The following is a 19,089-nucleotide window of genomic DNA, read 5'->3' as shown; positions in this document are numbered from 1 at the left end:
CAGACCTTTCCCACTGACCTTCTGAGTTGTCCTTGGTGTTTGTGGGTTGAGATGTCTGGAAATCACCATAGTTTCCATTGATTCAGTCCCCTTAGGCCTGCTCCAGGTTTGCTGGGCCCTGTCTTTGCCTGCATGGTCCACCCTGAACCGTACTCCTCTCCTAACCTGGTGCAACAGAGCTTTCCTGTCCACCTTCCAGGTTGTCTTGTGCTAGAAATTTGTTTCACTCTGTCTTTTTTGTGGGTTCTGCTACTCTAAAATTTTTTTTAGAGTCATTTTGTACAGGTTTTGGAGGGATTTGAGGAAGAGCTCAAGCTAGTCACTGCTTTTAATCAGTCATCTGCCCCCCCCACCAGCTTATTTTCATTCATTCATTTGTTTATTTATTTATAACTTTTTAAAAAGACACCAAAAAAGCATTTCCATATGCACAGTAGAAAAGGATTATATGTAAAACCATGAATAGCCATTGCTTTTTAAAAGTAAATAATAAATCCCACAGGTTACTTTCAAAACTGTCCTGCTTGTCTATGCTTTCTTCTGTTCTCTTTTGTGCATTTAAAAGAAGTTTTGATTTTTCTTTGTGTCAGTATTACAAAACCTCCTTTCTTCCACTGGGAAAAAAAAAAGAATCTGATTTCAAATAAGCAGTCGTGCAAATGAACCCATACGGCCTTGTTCAAAATGTATCTCTTGCTGCACCTTGAGTCTTTCACCTTTCTGTCAGAAGGAGATAATATGGTTCATCACAGATTCTCTGGAGACTTGGATGGTCACTGTTTTGATCATAATCTTTCAAAGTTATTTTTATTTAAAATGTCATTGTCCTTATATGAATTACTCTCCTTGTTAGGCTTACTTTACATCACTTCATACTACACAAGATTCTCTGAAATAGACTATTTTTGTCCGTCCTTATGGTGACATAATATTATATTACATTAATATATACTATGATATGGTTGTCCATTCCCCACATGATGGACACTTTCTTGAATTCTAAGTCTTTTTAAAATTTTCCTTTTGCTTGCCACCTGAGGATTAAGAAGTTTGTTTAGCTTGAGGCTCTCCTTTTCCCTGTACTATATGTCCTCTTGCACCTACTCATTTCCCTCTTCAGCCTGATGTAGTTAGACCAAACTGTGTGTGCATATGTGCTTAACTCTTCTTTGTTTCAGAAAAAAGTGAAATTCATATAACACCTGCTCCCTTCTTTCTCCATGTTTGCATATTTTTCTTCCCATGAACCTCAGTTTTGACAAATAGTAAATTCCTCTACTGAATTCCTTTAATTCTTACTTCTTTTCCCCCTCTTTGAATCTTCAGAGTAAAATCAGTCTATCCTGAGGTAATCTGTTTTTCTTAAAATTCTCCCAATACCTATACTATCTGTGTAATCCTGGGCAAGTCAACTCAATTCTCTTTGCCTCAGTTTCATCATCTGTAAAATGAGCTAGAGAAGGAAATGTCAAAACCACTCCAGTATCTTTGCCAAAAATAAACAAACAAGGAAATAAACAAACAAACAAACCCACCCCATATGGGGTCAAGAAAAGTGGGACATGACTGAATAATAAGAACAACAAGCTTGAGGTAATCTGTTTTTCTTAAACTCTCTCAATGCCTTTTGAAGACATAAAGGCTCTTCAGGGACACATTTCTTCCTTCCTATTACAATGTCAGATCTATGAAGAACTACATAGTCCCTTCCAATTGCTCAAAGACATTTATTTACCTTTCCATGTTTACCTTATTTCTTGTTTTTACATTTCAAAGCATCTAATCAGATCTGATCTTTTCATCAGAAATGATTTGAAGTCCTCTGGTCTGTGGCACCTGTTCTCTCAAAAGTTACCCCAGATACTTAAACATCCTTTCCTCCATGCATTTGATTCTTCCACAAAAAGTGAAGGCAGCCACCACACCCAACCACCCAACACTCTGACAGCCACCTGAATGATCAGTCTCCTGTTTGCTAGTCTTCTGTAATCTCTTGATTTTCCCAAACTTGTTTCTCCAGCTGGAGCTCTTCTTCCCCTCCCCCTCTCCCATTGGTAATTTCCCATTGGTCACAAAGTATCAAACAACAAACCTGTGTGTTTAGCAAGAAGGAGGAGACAGAGAAGTAAGATTCAAACTCAGGTGTTCTGATTCCAAGACTAATGTTCTTTTTATTGATACCCTGTGCCTCTTACATAAGACCTATGTCATTGGTGGAGACTGATTGCTCAATGATGCACTTGTATGAGAGGCAGAGCTGTGAAAGCAAGAGTGAAAAGATATCTTAGGCTTCTGGCTTCCAGCTTTGAGATGCACAGTTGTAGATTTTCTTCAAATCCCTGAAGGGAAAGACACTGAAAAGAAACCAATATGTAGACAAGTTGGCACTTTGATCATGTCCCTATCTCTAGCTTACTATACCAGAAATTTCAGGGAATTTTTCTTTGGATGAGATTTGGGACTCTCTTTCTCAAGTACAGTTGAGCTGAGATATCTCACTCTCAATGGAAGATAGCTTATATACTTTGTTTATTGTCTGGTGTGTATTCTGATTTCTTTTTGCTATGTATAAATGGATTTATTTGCTATGTTGTCCATTGTGGAACTGGCATTTGATAAGAAGGGAGTCAAGCCTTGGATATATAGCTGGAGTAATCCATTCTTTTTAAGGGATAGTGATTAAAAATTCAGTTGGAGGGGACAGCTAGGTGGCACAGTGGATATAGCACTGGTCCTGGATTTAGGAGGACCTAAGTTCAAATCTGACAGACATATAACACTTACTAGCTGTGTGACTTTGGGCAAGTCACTTAACCCCACTGCCTAGCCGCCCCCCCCCAAAAAAAAGAAAGAAAGAAAGAAAAAGAAAAAGAAATTCAGCTTAAAGCCAGAACTTATTTCCTCTTGACTAATAGTACTGGGGTGGGGTTGTAGGGCAGACCAATATTCTAGCCCAATCACCTTTCTCTGAGAAAAGAACAATAGCTAACCTCTGGCTCCAACCTCCTAATCTTCTCCTGGCAGGAATCAGTTTCACTTGGACAACGGTGGGTGAAGAATGCTCTTGAGATTCATGTTTTCCTTGAAGCCACATTTAGGCAGACCCATGTAGACATACAAGCTACATAAAGGAAACACAGTATACAATGCACTGCAAATTGACAGTCTCTTCTCAATAAGACAAATACATGACAGAAATTCAATGGTAAAAACAAAGGATAAATTCAAGAATCTGCTACTTTAGATGCCTAAAGTTAGGACCAAACAGAGAAGAGTAAGATGGAAGGTGAAGTGAACTGCAAATCCAGGTTTTGCCCTCATAAAGGAAATCTTTGGGTGGAGTTTAGTATTCTATCTTCCAGCCCCCAAATCAGAGGGGAAAGGAAGCTTGTGAAGGTGGGAAGGTGCATTCCAAGTATGAAGATAGCTTCTACAAAGGCACAGTGAGGGGAGATCAGTTGTGCCTGTGACTATCTTTCTCCCAAAGCCACCACTCTCAAATTTCCTTATCCAGCCAATCATCCAGGTTTCCAATGTTGGTGTTATCCTTGATGTCTTGCTTTCCTTCACAATACAAATTCAGTCAGTTGCCAAATCCTGTCTTTTCTATCTCTAGAATATCCCTTGCTTCTACCCCCTCTACACTTACATGGCCACCACTATACTTCAGGCTCTTGTAAGTTCTTTCCTGTATAATTGCAGTAGTCACCTCTCTTTAATTCATTCTCCACATAGCTGACAAAGTGCTTTTCCTAAAATACAGATCTGACCATGTCACTTCACTTTTCAATAAATTATAGAGGAAGATTTTCTATTGACTCTAGAATAATGTTTCACTTTTCTCTCATTCTCTTTAAATTTATTTTTTTGCTTAAGTTTTAATAATGTCCAGAATTAATCTCATATATAATTTATCAATAAGTAAATATGAGTAAGCCTCTTAAGAATAGTTGCTCAAAATTTTTTTCACATCAGGAGTATGTGACCAAAAAATGTAGGAGAACTCTGATCTAGCCAAGTAAAACCAAACGCTGTTCTGTGACAGAAGATGAAGTTGAGGACATGGTAACGTGAAATAATTAATGAAATCCAATCGTTGAGTACTTTCACTTAAATGTTTAAGTTGACACTATTCATTTACTTCAAACCATCAAAAGATTCTGTAGGTGATTTAATGAACTATCTAGAGAACTCCAAAGAATCAACTAAATTTAATAGAATCAATAACATCAGAAAATTTGCAAGGTATAAATTAAGTCCACTTAAATCTTCAGCATGTTTGTATATTACTGACAAAGTTCAGCAGGAGGAGCTGGAGAGAAAATCCATTGAAATTAAATGCAGATTAAAAAAGTACTTGGGCTTCTATCAAGATATATACAGAGAACTCCATGAATACAACTACAAAACATTCTTTACAGGAATAAAGACCAAATTAGAAAGAGAAATACTAACTGCTCATGAGAAGGCTATGCCAGAATAATAAAAATGACAGTACTTCCTACAGGGATTAATTTATTCAGTGCTGTACACATCCAACTACCAAAGGATTATTTATGCAACTAGGAAAATAATAACGAAATTCATATAAAGGAGCGAATGTTCAATATTTTCAAAGGAAAAAAATAGCAAAAAAGTGGCTGGTACGAGGAGTTCTCAAGTACACTACAATACAGAAATCATCAAAATAATTTTTTTTTGGTTAAGAAATAGAGAAGTTGACTTGTGGAACATATTAGATACACAACACATAGAAGGAACCAAACACAGTGGTGTAGTGTTTGATAGAAACAAAGACCTGATTTACTGGGATGAGGTCTGAATATATGACAACAACCACTGGGAAATCCAGAAATTAAATGTAAATCAACATCTCACACTATCTATTAAGATCAGTTCTAAATGATAGACATAAAAGATGATGCCATAAATAAATTAGGAAAGCAAGGAAGAAATTACCTTTAGGCTCTTTTTATTGGGGAAGAATTTATGTCCAAAAAAGGGATAGAGAAGAACACAGAAAATAAAATAGAAAATTTTGATTATTTAAAATTAAAAAGGATTTGCACAAACAAAACCGATGTAATCAAGGGAAATTGAATAGGAAAATCATTTGCAGTAAGTTTCTCTGATTAAGGTCTCATATCCAAGATATATAAGAAACTGATTCAAATTTTCAAAATCAAGAACTATTTACCAATAAGTAAGTAGTCAAAGGATATGAATAGGCAGTTTTCAAAGGAAAAATTCTAAGGTATCAACCCTGTTGTTTTTCATCCTTCATTCCTGAAGAGGAACAATGACATCAGAAGGGTTATGTCTTGACTTGCAAGTAAATTGGATTTAAGTGAGGCAAGGTTGTGCGAAGTCATTCAGCTTCACTCTCTCCTCCAGAGTCATCAGAGTCTAATGGCAAGACATAGAACCAGATGACTGGAGATGACCCCAGATGCAGTGGGAGACTTTGGCCTTTTTTTTCAAGCTACCTACAACTGTAGAAAAAAAAATGCTCCAAATTATCCATCATTAATAAAGCCATCAATTGAGGAATTGCTGAAGAAGTTATTATCTCTCATGTAATTGAAGATTATTGTGCTGTAACAGATTACAAAATGGATGGTTAAAACAAACTTGGGAAGATTTGTATGATATGGAGTGAAATGAGTAGAACAAGGAGAATAAGGTATACAATAATGACACTATAAAGGAAATCATCTTTGAAAGACTTAGGAACTCTGATCAATGCAATGACCAACCATGATTCTAGAGGACTGATCATGGAGCATTTTACCAACCTACTGAGAGAGAGGTGATTGACCCAAGATAAAGACAAATACATTTTTGGAAACACAACTAATAAAAGAATTTGTTTTACTTCAATATCCATATTTTAATAAATGCTTTGTTTTTTCTCTTTTCCAGGAAGGGGATAGGAGGAAGAGGAGAAATAAGGATAGGGTAAGAGGAAGAAAAGAAAAAAGGAAAAAGAAAAGATCATTGAAATACAAACATATATATGTATATATGTTTAAATTCCCAGAAGAGAACACAAGGTCAGACAGACTCAGACAAGTTGGACAGCTTTGATAGTTACATGTTAAATTTATTGTGCTGTGGATTTAAAGTAGAAGCAAACTGTGCAAAAAAAAAAAGATCCAACATTTCAGGTATAATCTTCCTCTTCAGTTCTACTACATATATAGAAGCACCCATTGTTTTTTGCATTCAAGTTCAAAATAAATAAATAAAAGAATGTAATCCATTAAATTAATCCATCAAGAATTTAAGTACCTGCTATGTACTATGTACTGTGATAGGTACTAGGGCTAAAAATATAAATGTGAAATATTTCTTGCTCTGAAGAAACTTTCATTCTAGAGTGAAGAGTGGGAGGTGGGGAAACACATGCACATATTAGTGCATTATATATACATACATATAACATACATATTATATAAGTGTATATTTACATATAAAAACACAAGTAATTAGGGCAAGGACACCAATAGTTGGTTGCCGAAGTATATGCTCCCAGGGACCACAGTGAACACATAAGGATATTTTAAATTTTTCGTGGAAAGGGCAATTCTCAACATCTGTCAGCAGCATGTGAATGGCTCCAAGTTATTCATAATTTCAACATTAGATTGCGCTGCACTCCTTTTGATGATGTTCTGAGTGTCTGAGATATGTTTTTCTTTACTTGTACTTTCCACTAAGCCAACAACGTCTCAAACTTTCTTGTGTGTGGTGTCATATCTTTGCAAAGCTGGATTTCCAGTGGTTGCTTCCGTGAAAAGGAATTCCCTTATGAAAACCAATAGGTTTTGTAATAGGAAATGGCGGTAGTGATATCCAATCTGATTATATAGTTTAAGAAGTTGAGCAGTACACCTGGAATATGCACACATTTCATTTGCAAGTAATTCTGGTTATTTAAAAATGAAATGAAAATATTATTTTTTCAATTTATGTGTATTATTTTTGTAAATGGCTAAGTTGTTAAGAATGAATACCTATTAAGTTGTTTGTCTTTCAGCCTAGTGTGTTACACAAAAGGATGTGGTGAACCAAGAAATTTTGGGGCCCTCTGAGCTGGGGGCTTTTTGGAAGGAAGCTGGGAATTCCAAAAGGCAGAGTTGAAGACTCAGTGCATACCAGGCAATGAGGACTTGGTTATACAAAGCAATGGAGATGTGCCATGGGATGTTGAGTGAAGAATAGCAAGAAGGCTAGTTTGGCTGAACTGCAAAAGAGATGAAGAAGAGTAATGTAAATTCCATCTTGAAAGGTAGTTTGTGAAGGGCTTTAAATGTTTTTAATTTTTGCAACTTGCTGTGTCTGATGGCATTTGTTGATCAGGTTTTCAAGTCCACAATGCCCAGTAGGACAACTTTACTTCATTCTAAAGGGAATTCAAAGAAACTATTGAGGGATTTTGATGGTTTTTTTTTAATGTGTGTGCTGAGTACTGGATCTGAAGCAGAGAGAAATAAATACTTAATCTTAAGATTTGGAGCCACCAAAGAAAATCATCACAAAGAAGTGACCATTGTTGCCTTTATCCCTACATTTCCAAAGGTAAACTTCCCTTTTCTCTGGATGTCTTAACTGGATCTGGGCAAACGTGCAGTGATTTCCATAATTTTCATTTTACTTTCTGTAGAAAACATATTAAAGCCCCATCCCTTATTTGCAGAAGTTTTAGGCTTTTTTCTGTTGATGCCAAATATGGAGCTAAAAAACTAAAATGTTAGGTAACCACTAGGACCTTTGAAAAGGAATAACACATGCTCTTCTCAGAACTTGAGTCTTTTTCCATTCATCTCTCTTTTAGCTCCTGTCTCTCTCCCTGTGCCTCTGTTTGTCTCTCTCTCATTTTTTTTCTACCTGTTCATTAACCCTACCTCATTTCCCCCTTTCCATCCTTCTTCCCTCTCTCCCCTATATCTCTTTGTGTAAATGAAACATATGTGATGTATCTATCATTCAACAAGCATTTATTAGTTGCATATAATGTGTCAGTAATTGTGCTATGTATTGGAGATCAAAGACCAAAGTCTTTGCCCTCAAGTCTCTTATGGTATAACAGGGGAGATAATATGAACTATACATATATGTATGTATATACATATATATGCACTTATATATGTGATACATGACAGAGGAATGGGAGACAGTTTGGGTAGAGTGTAAATTATTAGTTGGAGGAGGGAATGGGACTAAATTCTTGTAGAAGATGATGCTTGCAAAGAGTCTTGATGGAAAGCAAGGATTTCAAAAGGTAGAAGATGAAGAAGACGGAACAAATTCCAGTTGTAGGGAACATCTACTGCAAAAGCATATTGTGTAGCCAAAAGACCAATATAACTGCTGTAACTTACTGAACAAAATTTTATTTTTCATTATTAATTTAAAAAGCATGTGAGAACAATATTGTGTATTTCTCTTCTCCACTCTCCCCCGCAATATAACTAAGTTGTCTGTTTACTGATATGCAGAAACAAAAATGCATTGCTTTACATTGATCTGAAAATTTTCCTATTCTTTAACCTAAAGAATTGGTAATAATTACCAACTTTTTTTTTTGTGGGGGATAGTTCTAACCTCTTTGCTAGCACTGACATCTAACTAAAGTCTCTTGAGAAGCATTTTAAGACTTTTCAATGAGTCTATAACAGCACTTATCTTGTACCATTCATTCATTCTCAGGAAATGTTCCAGCAGGTTTATTTACTTCAGGTCAAATATCACCTATCTAATATACCATTGTCATAAGTCATATATTCATTCCCTTTAATTATTAAAATTCTTTGGAACCTTTCCATTTCTCCCCAATGCTTTCATATGTGTGAGTCTCAAATTAGATCAAATAACAATGTGGTAGTATGTGACCTTGAACAAAGTACTTGACCTTGTTGAGTGGCAGTGTAGCAAGCTGTGATAGAACTCTGCTACCGGTATCAGGAGATTTGGATCTGATTCTGACTCTGCCATTCACTTGCTGTGTCTCCCAAGTTCATTCAACTTCACTGAGGCTTAGCTTTCCTATGTCTAAAATCAGGACTATTCTTTCTGACCCTGGGCAAATCACTTAAATAGTCTGGTTCCATTTCCTATGGTGACTCGGCTGAACTATCAGGGGTTCCTCTAGCCACAAAACCCTTTCAGGGAGTCTTTGAGGTCAATACAATTTTTTAAAAAGATGTTTAAATTTCAAATAGTAAATGTCAATAGATATAATCCACATAAAAACAAAAAGTCTTTGGTGTGTCCTCAATAATTTTTAAGAGTGTAAAGGGGACCCAAGACCAAAAGGTATGAGAATTACCTATCTAGATGATCTCAAAAGTTCCAGAACTTCCAGTTATATGCTTATGATTCTATGACATTAATTGAATGACCCATCTCAGAATGTTGTTGTGAGAAGTTGTTTTCTAAATGTGATCTATTGTTTTCATTCTCAACAATATCCATGGCAATAAAAATGGTAACAATCCTGCCTGGTGAATAATATATTAGATTGAGGTTTTCTGTGAGAGTGACTACATGCTCACATAAGATTCAACATTCATTCTCTAGCTATTTCTTTATTACTTAATGGGATTACTAAGATGCGATATTTCAAGTGGAGAACAACATAATTTATACTGCAAATCACTTCAAACAATATGAATAAACAGAATGTTTTCATATGAATGTAAAACTAAACAATATATCACACCTTTTCATATAGTTATTATTTTGAAATACTAAACTCAGTAGAGTCAGAGTTGATCCTTTTGGTAAGAGTTGAACCTTCTGTTTGGCTAATTATTTTATAAAAACCAAGAATGCAGATTCTACTGAGCACAGGGCTAGGAATCAGAAAATCTGGGTTCTGGACTCAAACTGGCCAGTGATGTTGCGCAAGTCCTTAATGTCTATATGTCTTGGTTTCCTCATCTACATTATGGAGGGATTGAAATACATTAGCTATAAAAGTCTTTCTTATTCTAAAATTCTAGGAATTAAATTTTTATTCCAATTTTCACTGACCCTTCAAAGGATTTAAAGTCCTCCATAATTTAGTTCCAGTTCATCTTTACTCATCTCACCCTACTGCCCACACTGATTATTTGTTCTAGTCAAATTAGGCTTCTAGCTGTGAGAGATGATGCTCTCTCAGACTTGAAGCCTCCTCAAAGGGTTAATAGTTTTTGTTAATAGTTCTCACAAAGGGCAGCAATTAGGAGGTCTGTGAGGGACTGTCTGATGTTGGCAGCTGCCAGTCGGGTACTGTGGCATGGGTAAGGTAAGATCTGGGTATTTTGGAAGTCGAGGCAGGGACTGGTAGGCAGAGTCGTGTGTACTGGGATGGGCTGGATACGGAGAAGCCATGAGGCAATTGGGCAGTGCTCTGTGACATAAGCTGGGTGCAAGGAAGTAGCTGAGCCTGAGCTCCTGAGGCAAGGGGCGGTGCCACGTGGGAGTGGGATGGCAGAGGACTGAGTTCCCTCTGCTTAGTCCCCTCCCTATATGCAACGTCATCCCCAGATGCCTCTTGTGACCTTCCTGACCTTGTACAGCACTGACCCAGTCCCCTCCTGAGTCTGACTTCCTAGGTCACGTACTCTTGTCTATGCGTCAATCCCAGATGCCTCCTTCCTGTATCCAATCCTGGCCTCCTACGTCACTCCCTCCCCCTTGGTGTGCTAAACTCAGACAGCCCCTTCCGGTATCTGACCCTACAATCATTGGCTAGTAGCGGGCTGGGGAGGAGGGGCTAAGTAGGTACTTAGGAACAAGCGTGGTCAGAACACACACGTGCGCTCTCCCCTGGCTCCTGCTCTGTTGCTCTGGCCTTGCTGCTTGGGCTTGCTATGATGGTTTGCTGTGTTGGCCTCTGAATAAAACTCTGGTGTTGGTGCCTTCCCATGGCTTGTCTCTGTGTGGTGATCCGGCTGAGGACCGAGGACCCAGGCATGGGTAAGACTCTGGCAGTGCACTTCTTTTAAGGGAAGTGGGTACTGGCGCACGACTGGCAGAGGGTCAGCGTGCGGCCCGTATAGAGGTCACTGGTCATTTGGAGAGAGATAAGGTCAGAAGCCAGACAGGAAGAGGAGTGGGAGGAGAGAAATTGGAGGCACTTGTTGTAGATGGCATTCTAATTGTATTGTTGAAACACACTCCCTTCTGACCTTGTCAAAACCCTCTTAGGCCCCGTTTTTAAGCACATAGCAGAAAGAATAGAATAGCCCTAACCACAACATACTCTTGCAAGACTTCCCCCCTTTTCTTGTCTCCAGGCAAACTTGTGTACTCTGTTGCTGGGGAAGATTTTCGTGAATATATTGTGCCCCCTGAAGCCCAGTCAATGGGATAAGGGGAAGAGGGTTTTGGGAGGAGGAACTCGTGTTAGAATATAAATAAGCCTTGCTTTCTGTAACCACCTTGGACTTGTGCTCATCCTCCTTGGCCTGCACCATTAGGGTGACCAGGGGCAGTACCTTTTCTCATAAGAAAGCAATAAACTCCTTTCTGCTTTCAAGGTAACTGAGTCTTTGTTTTGAATTTCAGTAATGGTCTCTGTCTCACACATAGCCCTTTTCCAACTCAGTCTGCTTCCTCTCACCTCTCTCTATTTTATGGAGGGAGGTGGACCATATAATTTTCCCATGTTTCATGTGGACTCCCTCCAGTTCTCTCTACCTGCTAAAATCCTTCCTTTCTTTCATCATATAGCTCCCTTCACAATAATAGCTTCACCTCCTCCAAGGAGTCTTCTCTGATTCCACCACCTCCTTAAATCCCTAAGCTGATCAGATTTCTTCTCTGTAACTATAATGCCACAAGTGGAACTAGTCATTTTCATATTGTCTTATCCCCTTACTATATTGCAAATTCCTCGAAACAAGGTCTGTAATTTCTTATCTTTGTAATTCTACTACCTGACATGGTATTTTGGTCATGGAATATACTAAATAGTTTTAGAATTAAATTGAACATCATTAGTCAATGGTATACAATTTGTGCAGTTTAAACTGCATTTCTACTAGATGATGGGAGGAGAGAATTCTCTAAGTCCTGTGGCTCAAATAAGTGCATTCTTTAAAATTTTCTTCAGCATACCATTGTTTTAAATTCCATATATTGAATTATCATTTAATGTTCTGATGGTTTTTATCTTGTCTGAATTGATGGCTCAATCAGCAAGCATTTATTAAGCTCTAGTAACTGTGCTGAGGACACAAAAGCCAAAATGGATCAGTCACCATCCTTAAGAAGGTTGCATTCTATTGGGAGAGATGACATAAGCATATATAAAATGTACACATACAAAATAAATAAAAGGTATATTTTTAGGAGGGGAGAAATGAGTAACTGAGGTATAAGGAAAGACTTCATAGAGAAAGTGCCACTTGAGATGAGCTTTAAGGAAAGCTAGAGATTCTAAGAGGTAGAAAGGCGGAGATAATGAGTTCCTGGAATGGGTTTTGACCAGTGTAAAGACATTCACTTTAAATATTCTAATTACTAACTTTAAAAAGAATTTTTAAGAGGGCAGAAGCAAATCCTTAAAAAAAAAGTCTGTCAGTGTCACCTGTTCTCTGTCTCATACTTTGGTACTCTTCATATATGTTACCTATCTTTTTCCATAAAAATTGAAAAGAAAAGATGCAAAATATTTGGTGTTTTCAGTAACCCTTTAAAAATTAATTTTGTTAGCAGTGGGCGTGATTCCTCAGGAAAGGCCCCAAGTAGGACAATATAACCTAGTTGAAGTTTAAAAAAAAATGTTTTTAGTATTTCTACTTATATTAGCTGTGACCTCAAAGAACACGATTTGATGGGATTGGGTTGGAACAGAAATTGTGCACTATATGAAGTTGTCCTTCATACCATTTTCCGAGAGAGAAATGGATTTGCTCTGAGAACTCAAACAATTCCAAGAAATTAATAGGAAGTAATAATTCACATTTTTATTATGCTTTAAAGTAAACAGTTTCTTCCCATAAATCCAGGGAGTAGTAATTTAGGTATTACTATAATTCCTATTTTAAAGAGGAAGAAATTGAGGTTCATAGATATGAAATATTTTCCCATAATCACACATAATTCCATCATTAATGTATCTATGGTAAAGGAGATTGCTCCATTAAAGAGAATAAGGAAGGAGAAATTAAGCCCTTTAATTCCAAGTACATGCTCTTCTAATTACAATAGTTTAAAACAAAGAGAAAAATGTAATGATAGGAAAAGATGGGATTGGGGTAGGGGGAGCTGAATAACTTAGCAATTTTGCAACTTAAAGTCAGGACCTAGCTCAGATAAGTCAATGTTTTTTACATTGGGAAATGAGGAAAAGATTGACCCCTTGATGATGGAATTGGCATTTTAACAGAGCAATTGAAGGTCCTACAGAATGTCAGCCAGGGAGGTTTAAAAAACAAATATGGTGGGCAAGGAATGAAGGGATGACAACGGCCACTGGCTTTGTAACTCCTTAATCCTGTCCTATGTCCATACGGAGGAACACATTTCTGTGTGAGTGTGGTTCAGGAGGAGGTAGTAACATTTACTAACAATTAGCAGTGGTGATTTTCTTTCCCTGTCATTTGTATAGTCTGAGCAATGCAAAAAACTCAGATAACTTAGTAGGCTACCAGGGTAGTTAGAGTTCTTATGAATAAGTGAAAGGAAGGAGAGAAAAAGGGGGAAAAGTCTTATGAAATAGAGAATATTTCTATTTTATTTACATTCACTGTTCACCCTATGCCCAGTACCAGGAAGTATATTACATATAGTTACATTACTAGATTTCCCATATTCTAGATTTTAAGAAGTAGGCCAACAAGGTAAGCAAACAAGATAAGATAATCAAAGTAGCAAAAAACATTAAAAGTGGCAGCACCAACTGTCAAAAATATCCCAATTTCCAGCAGGTAGTTGAGTGAGATGTGGGTACAAGCCAGAAACTATTATTCTATGCTTTTACATAATATTTTTTTAAAAAATTATTTATTTTTTAGCTTTCAACATTCATTTCCATAAGCTTTTGAGTTTTAAATTTTCTCCCCCCCCTTTCCCCTCCACAAGATGGCATGCAATCTGATATAGGTTCTACATGTACATTCATATGAAACATATTTTCACATTAGTCATGTTGTAAAGAAGAATTAGAACAATGGGAGGAACCACAGGTAAGAAGAAACAAAACAAAATAACAACAAAAAAGAGAGCAAATAATATGTTTCGATCTGCATTCAGACTCCGTAGTTCTTTCTCTGGATGTGGACTACATTCCCTATCATAAATCTTTCGGAGTTGTCTTAGATCCTTGCATAGCTGAGAAGAGCCAAACTATGAAAATTAGTCGTCACATAATATGGCTGTTATTGTGTACAATGTTCTCCTGGTTCTGCTCATTTCACTAAGTATCAGTTCATGAAAGTCTTTCCAGGTTTTTATGACGTCCACCTGTTCATCATTTCTTTTTTTTTCTAATTGTTTAATTTTTAATTTTTAGTCATTTGGGATTAAGTGACTTGCCCAGGGTCACACAGCTAGTAGGTATCAAGTGTTTAGTCTGAGGCCGAATTTGAACTCAGGTCCTCCTGACTTCAGGACCGGTGCTCTATCCACTGCACCACCTAGCTGCCCCAGACAGCATAGATTTTTAAACCATGCAGAAACAGTCCAGGCCAACCAAATTGGATATTTTGTGGAACCCAAAAAGTTTCATACACTATGACTATAAAAGCTCAGAGACATTAATATTCTTTTGGAAGTGAACAAGACAGTCCATCTCTTGGCTCCAGGCATTTGCTTTGGCTGTCCCCCATGCCTGGAATGCTCTCTTTCCTTAACTCTGTCTACTGATTTCCTTGGCTTCAAGTCTCAACTAAAATCCTATCTTTAACAGGAAGTCTTTTGCAACCCCTTTTAATTCTAGTGCCATCCTTCTTTAGATTATTTCCTATTTATCCTGTATAAGGCTTGTTTGTATATATTTGTTTGCATATTCTTTCCTCCATTGTGAGCTCCTTGGGGGCATTGGCCATCTTTTGGCATTTTTTGTATCACTAGAACTTAGTACAGTACCTGATGCTTAATGAATTTTGGTTATACAACACTGGAAGAAAGGCGATTTCTTTGTGCTTTCATCTCTGCTGAAGGAAGTTAACAGAAAGAAGTAGGTATATTTTGAGTTCCATTCTAACATATATCCAAAAAATCCTTGTTTTCAGGAGACTGAGATGGCTGAGAATATCACTTTGACAATTGAGTTTATCCTCACTGGATTTACAAGTCACCAAGAACTGCAGATTCTTCTATTCATACTTTTCCTTATAATCTATCTGATAACCATAATAAGCAACATTGGACTGGTGGTATTAATTTCAGTTGAACCCCGACTCCATTCACCTATGTATTTGTTTCTTGGTAACTTGGCATTTATGGATGCTTTTTGCTCATGTGCTATTACTCCTAAGATGTTAATGAACTTCTTTTCCAAAGATAGAATGATTTCCTTTCATCAATGTATGGCACAATTTTATTTTCTTTGCTTTTCTGAAACATCAGACTGTTTTCTCCTGGCAGCCATGGCATATGACCACTATGTGGCAATATGTAATCCACTTCATTATCCCATAATTATGTCAAAGAAACTCTGCATTCAGATGATCACTGGATCACTCATAAGTGGCAATCTACATTCCATGATTCATGTTGGTTGGCTTTCTATTCAGATTAACTTTCTGTAAGTCACACCAAATCAATCATTTTTTTTGTGATGTACTTCCTTTATACCGACTCTCTTGTACTGACCCTTTTATTAATGAATTGATGCTATTCATCTTCTCAGGCTCGATTCAAGTCTTCACTATAGGTATTGTCTTATTGTCTTATCTTTACATCCTTTTTACTATCTTTAAGATGAAATCAAAGGAGGGACGAGGCAAAGCCTTCTCCACCTGTGCATCCCATTTTATATCTGTCTCAATATTCTATGGTTCTCTTCTCATCATGTATATTCGGCCAGGTGCAGTTAACGAAGGAGCCATAGACATACCTGTTGCTATTTTTTATACAATAGTGATTCCCTTTTTAAACTCTGTTGTTTATAGCCTGAGAAACAAAGAAGTTATCAATGTCCTAAGAAAAATTATGGAGAAAAAAATCTCAGGGTGATTGGGAACAAAATTGTACACTGAGATTCCTCAGTTTGAATGTGGTTAAGCTTTCCATACACAAAGTTATGCAAAAAATGTAAGAGTAATACTTTGGATAGGATGAAGTCTGTTAGAAAAGTATAAAGTCTAATTAAGAAATTAATTAATGAATACAGAAACTGAAAACTAGGGGCTATTCTTATCTTAATTTCCAGTTCAGATTACAAGATTACTTTCAGAATGGATTGTGTCAGAGAGTTAGTCATCACAAAACTCAAGAAGTCAACATACCACCAGAGGTAAATGTGGAAAAGAAGAATCTGTTGAATACTGTCCATAATAGCATGGAACTATACCACTGTAGGATTCAGTAGGAAGTATAAAGGAAGATGTGTCAGCACTGAGGAATAGTAGTTGATTTTGTACAAAGTCTCTGTCTTTCTTTGTGTTTTCATTTCAAGTCCCAAGAGTATAAGATGTGTGTTAGGAATACAAAATAAGTGATTACTAGAAAAAATGCAAGCAGATTAAGTAAAACACAAACACAAACAAAAAATCTCCAAATAAACACTCACCCCCCCAAAAAAACTTCTCAAAAATAGCCTTCACATTCAATGAATTCAATATTATCATTGCTTGCATAGAGAAAACTCTTCTGTCTAAAATCAGTGTATGCTGAGGTAATCTGTTTTTCTTAAAATTCTCTCAATACCTATACTATCTGTGTAACCCTGGGCAACTCAACTTAACTCTCTTTGCCTCAGTTTCTTCATCGGTAAAATGAGCTAGAGAAGGAAATGTCAAAATCACTCCAGTATCTTTGCAAAATACAAACAAACCCCATATGGGGTCAAGAAAAGTGGGAACACCTGAATAATAACTACAACCCTGAGGTAATCTGTTTTTCTTAAACTCTCTCAGTGCCTTTTGAGGACATAAAGATTCTGCAAGGACACATTTCTTCCTCCCTATTACAATGTTAGATTTACGTCGAACTACATAGTTCCTTCCAATTCTCAAAGACATTTATTTACCTTTCCATGTTTGGCTTATTTCTTGTGTTTACATTTCAAAGCATCTGATCAGATCTGATCTTTTCATCAGAAATGATTTGAACTCCTTTAGTCCTTGACACCTCTCAAAAGTTCTCTCAGAAGTTACCCTTGATAACTTAAACATCTTTTCCTCCATGTGTTTGATTCTTCCATGAGAAGGGGAGCCAGACGCAACACCCAACACTCTGACAGCCACCTGTCTCCTGTTTGCTAGTCTTCTGTAATCTCTTCATTTGCCCAAACATATTTCACCCACTGGAGCTCTTCTTCCCCTCCCCCTCTCCCATTGGTAATTTCCCATTGGTCACATAGTATCAAACAACAAATCTGTGTGTTTAGCAAGAAGGAGGAGACAGAGAAGTAAGATTCAAACTCAGGTGTTTTGATTCCAAGACTACTGTTCTTTTTATTGATACCCTGTGCCTCTTACATAAGACTTATGTCATTGGTGGAGACTGATTGCTCAATGATGCACTTGCATGAGAGGTAGAGCTGTGAAAGCAAGAGTGAAAAGATATCTTGGGCTTCTGGCTTCCAGGTTTGAGATGCACAGTTGTAGATTTTCTTCAAATCCCTGAAGGGAAAGACACTGAAAAGAAACCAATATGTAGATGAGTTGGCACTTTGATCATGTCCCTATCTCCAGGTTACTATACCAGAAATTTCAGGGAATTTTTCTTTGGATGAGATTTGGGACTCTCTTTCTCAAGCTCAGTTCAGCTGAGATATCTCACTCTCAATGGAAGAGAGCTTATATACTTTATTTATTGTCTGGTATATATTCTGATTTCTTTTTGCTATGTATAAATGGATTGATTTGCTATGTTGTCTATTGTGGAATTGGCATTTGATAAGAAGGGAGTCAAGCCTTGGATATACAGCTTGGGGTACTCCATTCTTTTTAAGGGATAGTTATTAAAAATTCAGCTTGAGAGGGCAGCTGGGTAGTGCAGTGGATAGAGCACCGATCCAGATTTAGGAGGACCTGAGTTCAAATCCAGTCTCAGACATATAACACTTACTAGCTGTGTGGCCCTGGGCAAGTCACTTAACCCCATTGCCAGCCAAAAAAAGAAAAAAAAGAAAAAAAAGAAAAAGAAATTCAGCTTGAAGTCAGAAATTATTTCCTCTTAACTAATAGTACTGGGGCCAGGGGGGTAGGGCAGACCAATATTCTAGCCCAATACCCTTTCTCTGACAAGAGAACTATAGCTAACCTCTGGCTCCAACCTCCTATTCTTCTCCTGGCAGGAATCAGTTTCCCTTAGACAAGGGTGGGTGAAGAATGCTCTTCAGATTCACACTTTCCTTGAAGCCACATTTAGGCAGACCCATGTAGACATACAAGCTACATGGAGGAAATACTGTATACAACCCATTGCAAATTGACAGTCTCTTCTCTATAAGACAAATACATGACAGAAATTCAATGGTAAAAACAAAGGATAAATTCAAGAATCTGCTACTTTAGATGCCTAAAGTTAGAGCTAAACAGAGAAGTGTATGATGGAAGGTGAAGTGAACTGCAAAGTCCAAGTTCTGCCCTCTGAAAGGAAATCTTTGGGTGGAGTTTAATATTCTACCTTTCAGCCCTCCAATCAGAGGGGAATGGAAGCTGAAGAAGGTGGGAAGGTGCATTCCAAGTATGAAGAGAACATTTACAAAGGCACAGTGAGGGGAGATCAGTTGTGCCTGTGACTATCTTTCTCCCAAAGCCACCACTCCCAAATTTCCCTATCCAGTCAGTCATTCAGGTTTCCAAATGTTGGTGTTATCTTTGATTTCTCACTTTCCTTTACAACACATATTCAGTCAGTTGCCAAATCCTGTCTTTTCTACCTCTAGAATATCCCTTGCTTCCACCTCCTCTACACTTA

General features: G+C 37.3%; 1 pseudogene; it reads left to right on the top strand.

Moving 5' to 3' along the window:
• The first annotated feature begins 15,239 nt into the window (after positions 1-15,239).
• On the top strand, positions 15,240-16,176 carry LOC114022973 (annotated as a pseudogene).
• The last annotated feature ends 2,913 nt before the right edge of the window (positions 16,177-19,089 follow it).

Source organism: Vombatus ursinus, unplaced genomic scaffold (assembly GCF_900497805.2).
Source record: "Vombatus ursinus unplaced genomic scaffold, bare-nosed wombat genome assembly UNPS02014814.1, whole genome shotgun sequence".
NCBI classification, from domain to species: Eukaryota; Metazoa; Chordata; class Mammalia; order Diprotodontia; family Vombatidae; genus Vombatus; species Vombatus ursinus.
Note: the sequence above shows the minus strand (reverse complement) of the source record. Positions and strands in the feature narration are given on the sequence as shown.